Consider the following 9,437-nt stretch of genomic DNA (forward strand, 5'->3'; position numbering starts at 1 on the left):
AACACACTCATCACATACAGGTAGATAACACACTCATCACACACAGGTAGATAACACTCGTCACACACAGGTAGATAACACTGATCCCATACAGGTAGATTACACACTGATCACACACTGATCACATACAGGTAGATAACACTCATCACATACAGGTAGATAACGGATCACATACAGGTAAATAACACTGATCACAGGCAGGTAGATAACACTGATCACATACAGGCAGATAACACACTCATCACACACAGGTAGATAACACACTCATCACACATAGGTAGATAGCACTCATCACATACAGGTAGATAACACTGATCACATACAGGTAGATAACACACTCATCACACAGAGGTAGATAACACACTCATCACACATAGGTAGATAACACTCATCACACACAGGTAGATAACACTCATCACATACGGGTAGATAACACACTCATCACATACAGGTAGATAACAGACTAATCACATACAGGTAGATAACACACTCATCAGGAACAAGGTAGATAACACACTCATCACACGCAGGTAGATAACACACTCATCACATACAGGTAGATAACACACTCATCACATACAGGTAGATAACACACTCATCACATACAGGTAGATAACACACTCATCACACACAGGTAGATAACACTCGTCACACACAGGTAGATAACACTGATCCCATACAGGTAGATTACACACTGATCACACACTGATCACATACAGGTAGATAACACTCATCACATACAGGTAGATAACGGATCACATACAGGTAAATAACACTGATCACAGGCAGGTAGATAACACTGATCACATACAGGCAGATAACACACTCATCACACACAGGTAGATAACACACTCATCACACATAGGTAGATAGCACTCATCACATACAGGTAGATAACACTGATCACATACAGGTAGATAACACACTCATCACACACAGGTAGATAACACACTCATCACACATAGGTAGATAACACTCATCACACACAGGTAGATAACACTCATCACATACGGGTAGATAACACACTCATCACATACAGGTAGATAACAGACTAATCACATACAGGTAGATAACACACTCATCAGGAACAAGGTAGATAACACACTCATCACACAGGTAGATAACACACTCATCACATACAGGTAGATAACAGACTAATCACATACAGGTAGATAACACTGATCACATACAGGTAGATTACACACTGATCACACACTGATCACATACAGGTAGATAACACTGATCACAGACAGGTAGATAACACTGACCACATACAGGTAGATAACACACTCATCACACACAGGTAGATAACACTCATCACACACAGGTAGATAACGGATCACATACAGGTAAATAACACTGATCAGAGACAGGTAGATAACACTGACCACGTACAGGTAGATAACACACTCATCACATACAGGTAGATAACACACTCATCACACGCAGGTAGATAACACACTCATCACATACAGGTAGATTACACACTCATCACATACAGGTAGATAACACACTCATCACACACAGGTAGATAACACACTCATCACGGACCAGGTAGATAACACACTCATCACACACTCATCACCTACGGGTAGATGACACTGATCACATACAGGTGAATAACGCTCATCACAGACAGGCAGATAACACACTCACCACACACTCATCACACACAGGTAGATAACACACTCATCACACACTGATCACATACAGGTAGATAACACTGATCACATACAGGTAGGTAACACTCATCACATACAGGTAGATGACACTGATCACAGACAGGTAAATAACACTGATCACATACAGGTAAATAACACTGATCACATACAGGTACATAACACACTCATCACAAACAGGTAGATAACACTCATCACACACAGGTAGATAACACTCATCACATACATGCAGATAACACACTCATCAGACACAGGTAGAGAACACGCTCATCACACTCATGTAGATAACACACTCATCACACACAGGTAGATAACACACTCATCACGGACAAGGTTGATAACACACTCATCACATACAGGTAGATAACACGGATCACATACAGGTAAATAGCACTGATCACAGACAGGTCGATAACACTGACCACATACAGGTAGATAACACACTCATCACACACATATCACAGACAGGTAAATAACACTGATCACATACAGGTAGATAACACACTCATCACACACAGGTAGATCACACTCATCACACACAGGTAGATAACACTGATCACATACAGGTAGATAACACTGATCACAGACAGGTAAATAACACTGATCACATACAGGTACATAACACACTCATCACACACAGGTAGATAATACACTCATCACATACAGGTAGATAACACTCATCACATACAGGTAGATAACACTGTTCACAGATAGGTAAGTAACACATCACATACAGGTATATAACACACTCATCACACACAGGTAGATAACACACTCATCACATACAGGTACATAACACACTCATCACACACAGGTAGACAAACTGATCACAAACAGGTAAATAACACTCATCACAGTCAGGCAAATAACACTGATCACATACAGGTAGATAACACACTCATCACATACAGGTAGATAACACACTGATCACAGACAGGTAGACAACACTGATCACATACAGGTAGATAACACACTCATCAAACACAGGTAGATAACACTGATCACATACAGGTACATAACACACTCATCACACACAGGTAGATAATACACTCATCACATACAGGTAGATAACACTGATCACAAACAGGTAGATAACACACTCATCACATACGGGTAGATAACACACTCATCACACGCAGGTAGATAACACACTCATCACACACAGGTAGATAACACACTCATCACATACAGGTAGATAACAGACTAATCACACACAAGTAGATAACACACTCATCACATACAGGTAGATAACACACTCATCACGCACTCATCACATACAGGTAGATAACACACTCATCACATACAGGTAGATAACACACTCATCACATACAGGTAGATAACCCTGATCTCAGAGAGTTAAATAACACACTCATCACACACAGGTAGATAACACACTCATCACACGCAGGTAGATAACACACTCATCACACACAGGTAGATAACACACTCATCACATACAGGTAGATAACAGACTAATCACACACAGGTAGATAACACACTCATCACATACAGGTAGATAACACGCTCATCACACACAGGTAGATAACACACTCATCACATACAGGTAGATAACACACTCACCACATACAGGTAGATAACACACTCATCACAAACAGGTAGATAACACACTCAGCACATACAGGTAGATAACACACTCATCACACACAGGTAGATAACACACTCATCACACACAGGTAGATAACACACTCATCACACACAGGTAGATAACACACCCGTCACACACAGGTAGATAACACACCCATCACACACAGGTAGATAACACACTCATCACACACAGGTAGATAACACACTCATCACATACAGGTAGATGACACTCATCACACACAGGTAGATAACACACTCATCACACACAGGTAGATAACACACTAACATACAGGTGACTGATCCAGCTCTACCCCTGCAGTATTCTTGCAGTCTGAATCATCAGGATGTGGGGGCCAGTAGGTTATTTATCGTTTTGTGGCGAAGGTTCAAGAGGTATGTGTTCACCAGTTTCCTAGCAGTTTGAAGACCTGCTTTGATGGCAGGTTAAATTCACAAGAGATGGGGAACTGTTAGAGGTTTTTTTTAAAAATTATTTTATATGATATTATATTATGGGATGTCCCAGGTACTGTTGGCACGGCAGTCTCTGTGTTTCTGTGGTGGTGACGTTCTCGCTCTCTCATTGGTCAGTTTCTCTGCAGGTTCTCCTGTCCTGCACCTCGACAGTGAGACAGGTGACATCACGCTGACCTCTGACCTTTCAGGGGTCACAGAGGAAACCACGGTGGAGGTCATAGCCCTGGCGCTGGACCAGGGGGAGCCCCAGCACACCTCCACAGGTGAGAGAGACCCAGCGCTCCTCCACAGGTGAGACAGCCTCCACCCCAAACCTGAGAGGACCAGCAGGGAGCTCAAACTCCAGGCCTGGGGGGCCAAGGTGTTAGCAGACTTTTTGTTTACACCAGACTTCCCTGGCTAAGTAAGCTGTGTACACCCACACTGGTTCACAAATCAGATCACAGTGAATACAGGGACATGAAAGAATAGTCTTCAGATGACATTCATGCGCTCGTGAAGAAATGTAGCCAGAAATGTCTGATGGCGTAAATGTTTCAGTAACTAAGGACACAAACCACAGAAACATACAACACTGCAGTCCTTCAGGATTCAGGGAGATTGCCTGGAGTTCTGAGATGTACATACGTGTGTCAGGGGTCCACAGGAGTGTCTGTTCCTTCCCTGCAGCGATAGTCACCATCAGCCTGACGCTGGGCGTGGCCGTCCGGAGCCCCGCCTACAACTTCTCTGTGGCGGAGAACGAGCCGGCGGGCGCGGTGGTGGGCGTGGTCAAGGCCCTGACTGGCAGCTCATTGGTCCAGGTGACCTACGCCCTGGGGTGGCACACGGACCTGTTTGCCGTGGACGAGGAGGGCGTGGTCAGCACGCTCCGGCCCCTGGACGCAGAGACGCAGGAGTGGTACAACATGGCGGTGGAGGCCACAGACTCCAGGACCCCGCCCAACACGGCTGTAACCATGGTAACGTGCCCCTAAATGCCCCCCTCATCCCAAAATGCACTCATTTGTACTTTACCATAAATAAGTGCACATTAGGACATATGAAGCCCTCTTTAATTGGAGGAAGGTGTTTGATAAGGCCACTCCCCCTCTGAAGCCCGACCCCGCTGTGTTCTCCAGGTGTCGGTCTGGCTGGGTTAGGGGGTCAGGGGGTTAGAGGTTAAAGGTTAGGGTCAGGGTTAGGGACATAAGAGGCCCTGTTTGATCAGGTGACTCCCGCTGTGTTCTCCAGGTGTCGGTCCGGGTGGGTTAGGGGGTCAGGGGGTTAGAGGTTAAAGGTTAGGGTCAGGGTTAGGGACATAAGAGGCCCTGTTTGATCAGGTGACTCCCGCTGTGTTCTCCAGGTGTCGGTCCGGGTGGGTTAGGGGGTCAGGGGGTTAGAGGTTAAAGGTTAGGGTCAGGGTTAGGGACATAAGAGGCCCTGTTTGATCAGGTGACTCCCGCTGTGTTCTCCAGGTGTCGGTCCGGGTGGGTTAGGGGGTCAGGGGGTTAGAGGTTAAAGGTTAGGGTCAGGGTTAGGGACATAAGAGGCCCTGTTTGATCAGGTGACTCCCGCTGTGTTCTCCAGGTGTCGGTCCGGGTGGAGGACGTGAACGAGGCGCCGGTCTTTTACAACAGCGTCTACAGCGCCACCATCTTCAGCATCGCGCCCTACAAATACCCCGTCCTGCAGGTGGAGGTGAGACACCACACCAGCAGCAGGGCTGGAGGAACAGCACATAACACCCCCAAACACCACCAAACACCACCAGGGCTGATCAGCACATAACACCACCAAACACCACCAGGGCTGATCAGCACATAACACCACCAAACACCATCAGTGCTGATCAGCACATATTCACCATCAGGGCTGATTAGCACAAATACACCATCAGTGCTGATCAGCACATATACACCATCAGGGCTGATTAGCACAAATACACCATCAGTGCTGATCAGCACATAACACCACCAGTGTTGAGATCAGCACATAGACATCATCACTGTTGATATCATCACATGTACACCATCATTGTTGAGATCAGCAGATTCACACCATCAGTGTTGAGATCAGCACATGAACACCATCAGTGAGATCAGCACATATTCCATCAGTGATGATCAGCACATAGACACCATCAGTGTTGATTTCAGCACATGAACACCATTAGTGAGATCAGCACATATTCCATCAGTGATGATCAGCACATAGACACCATCAGTGTTGATATCAGCACATGTACACCATCAGTGAGATCAGTAGATGTCTTATAGTGGGAGATCAGGGTACAAGCTTCGATAGTGGTGGTAACCAACCCTGTCCCTCTGTGTCCCTAAATACCCCCCTCATCCCCCATGTCGCTAAATGCTCCCATTGTCCCTCAATGCCCCCCTTGTGTCACTAAATACGACCTTGTCGCTAAATGCCCCCGTCCTGCCCCCCCGGTGTCCCTAAATGCCCTCTGCCCCAGGCCACGGACCCGGACGTGGGGCAGACAGGGCAGCTGGTGTACAGCCTGGAGCAGGACAGCGGGCTGCTGGAGGTGGAGCCCTCCTCAGGGTGGGTGTACGTGGTGTCAGTGGAGGGCCAGGCTGGAGAGAAGACCCTAACGGTGAGGGCCACAGACCCCCAGGGCCTCAGGGCCACAGCGGAGGTCAAGGTAAGCACAGCTTCCGTGCTCGGTACTGGGGGGAGGATTTGGGCAGCCTGTGGCCTACGCACAGAAGGTTGATGGTCCTATAAGACTCATGACCCCATAAAGATGAAAGATCGCAAATATATGATTGGAATGTCCTGAACTGAATATTCTAATGCTGATGTCACAGTCACTGCTGGCCAATGGAGTTCTAGAACACTGAAAAAACATTCTAGAAAAACCCCACTGTTCAAAGGCTAAAGGCTAATTTACGTTCAGAGTTGGGTTTCTGGATGTGAGCTGAGTGAAGTAGCTGCAGACATGAGTTGGGGAACTTCTCACCTGTGTGCGATGCTCCAGGTGATAATCCAGGAGCGCAAAGCGGACGACATGGTGGTCATCTCTCTGAACCTGCCCATCAACACGGTGGACAAGAATGTTGTGGAAATGGAGAGGTGAGATGATCACAGAAGCAAACATATCACTATTTATACAAGCTGTCCCTATGCAGCTAGCTTCTTTCATGAGAGAGATGTCGGATCTATTTATTATCTGCGGTTACATATTTGGGTTGGCATGTGGCACAAAGTGGCGGCATGGATGGTGCAGTGGGTAGCACTGCCGCCTCACAGCAAGGAGGTCCTGGGTTCGAATCCCTGTCAGCCGGGGCCTCTCTGTGCGGAGTTTGCATGTTCTCCCCGTGTCTGCGTGGGTTTCCTCCGGGTACTCCGGTTTCCTTTCACAGTCCTAACACATGCAGGTTAGGCTGATTGGAGAGTCTAAATTGCCCGTAGGTATGAGTGTGTGAGTGAATGGTGTGTGTGCCCTGCGATGGACTGGCGACCTGTCCAGGGTGTATTCTTGCCTTTCACCCAATGTATCCTGGAATAGGCTCCAGCCCCCCTGTGACCCTGTTCAGGATAAGCGGGTTAGGATAATGAATGAATGAATGTGGCACAAAGCAGGATTACGGAGTTATCTGGATAACTGAACGGAGTAAAACCCGGAACAGCTCTTTTCACTTCCATGTTCCAGATTAAGTGGAAACCGGGTTTTACGCAGTGCAGTTATCCAGATAACTCAGGATACCTTCCAGACCTGGGTCAAATTCTTTTTTTTTTTTTCTGTGCTTGATTGATCTTGCCTGGTGCAATTAAGCCAACCAAGATGACCAGAAGGAAAGATTTACACTTTTTGAGAGTATTTCATAAGTTCCAATACACCAGACAAGCTCAGTAAAGTGTAGAAACGTATTTGAATCTAAAACAATTACACATTTAACCCAGGTCTGAATGCTGCTTAGTCTGTGCATGTCATGTCAGTATCGGTGAGGGTGGCATGTGGTCACTGTTCCTGTTCTTATGCCTGGACATCTTCGCTCTGCTGTCAGTGACCATGTGAATTCCCCTTTGGGGGTACATTACACACAGTGGGCTCCAGAATTATTGGCACCCTTGACTGGCAATCTACAAAAAATACTCGTCTCAGCCTTGTGGGAGAGAAAATTGGCCAGAATTGCCTGATACTTCATGGAATACATGATACCATTGATCTTAACCTCTGGAATTAAAACAGCCCCAAAATGTCACTGACCCACCACCATCTCTTTCTATGCATTATCTATTTACACATTACGGCTTGCTGTTGGGCCCTTAACACCACATTGCTCCGGGGGGATTGGCCCCTGTTTAGTCTAATCAACTGTTAGTTGCTTTGGATAAAAGCATCAGCTAAATGACTGTTATGTAATGTCATATTGCGTACATTCAGCGTCCATTGCAAGGCCTTTGATTGGCTGTTTGTTGTTCCTGACACGCCCCAGGTCCCTGGAGATCGCGCTGGATTGGACAGTGAAGATCCTCAGCATCACAAGCATCAGCACCTTTGGGGGCGGGGGCGGGGCCAGGTCCTCCAGGGAGACCAGCAAGACGTATGTCACCTTGATTGCCATGGATACCACCGGAGACATCGTGCCCTCTGAAGACGTCAAAAGGTAAGAGTCGAAAACTGGTCACCTGTGATCAGCCAATTACTGGCCGCGGCCTGTAACAAAGTGGCTAAGGTGCCCATAGCCTAGTAGCTAAGGTGCCTGTAGCCTAGTGGCTAAGGTGCCTATAGCCTAGTGGCTAAGGTGCCTGTAGCCTAGTGGTTAAGGTGCCTGTAGCCTAGTGGCTAAGGTGCCTGTAGCCTAGTGGTTAAGGTGCCTGTAGCCTAGTGGCTAAGGTGCCTATAGCCTAGTGGCTAAGGTGCCTGTAGCCTTGGGGCTAAGGTGCCTGTAGCCTTGGGGCTAAGGTGCCTGTAGCCTTGGGGCTAAGGTGCCTATAGCCTAGCGGCTAAGGTGCCTGTAGCCTAGTGGCTAAGGTGCCTATAGCCTAGTGGCTAAGGTGCCTATGGTCGAGTGGCTAAGGTGCCTGAGTGGGACCTGAAAGGTTGGTGGTTCAAGCCGCAGTGAAGCCACGATAAGATCCGCACAGCTGTTGGGCCCTTAACCCCACATTGCTCCACGGTGGATTGGCCCCTGCTTAGTCTAATCAACTGTAAGTAGCTTTGGATAAGAGTGTCAGCTAAATAATTAATGCAACGTATTTAGGGCTTTATCATATGAACTGCACTGGGCTGCTAGGCAGCTGGTAGAGTGAGTGATGTCATCAGGCCGCGCCGCTGTCGTCCACAGGAAGCTGCAGAGCGAGAGGGACGCTGTGACGGCCGAGCTGGCCAAGGTGTTCGGACAGGAAGTGGAATACGCCGTGGAGACGGGGCCAGGGGAGCCAGACTCCTCCCAGCAGACGCGCGACATCGTTCTGGGCGTGCTGCTGGCGCTGAGCATGCTGGGATTGGTGGCGGTGGTGATGTAAGTGAGCCAGGTTTATTTTGTGTGCCATACACATTTTGAGTTCAACACAAACTCAAAATCCCCAGACGGAGAAAGGACTGCTGGGTTGGTCAGGACGAGCTGAAATCAAAATCAACTTTTTCCCTCAATCTTGCCAATTCTTCCAAACCATATGAACACTTACGTCTTAAAGCATACAGTACTGTGAAAAAGTCTTACGCAG

The sequence above is a fragment of the Conger conger genome, chromosome 2 (genome assembly GCF_963514075.1).
Source record: "Conger conger chromosome 2, fConCon1.1, whole genome shotgun sequence".
NCBI classification, from domain to species: domain Eukaryota; kingdom Metazoa; phylum Chordata; class Actinopteri; order Anguilliformes; family Congridae; genus Conger; species Conger conger.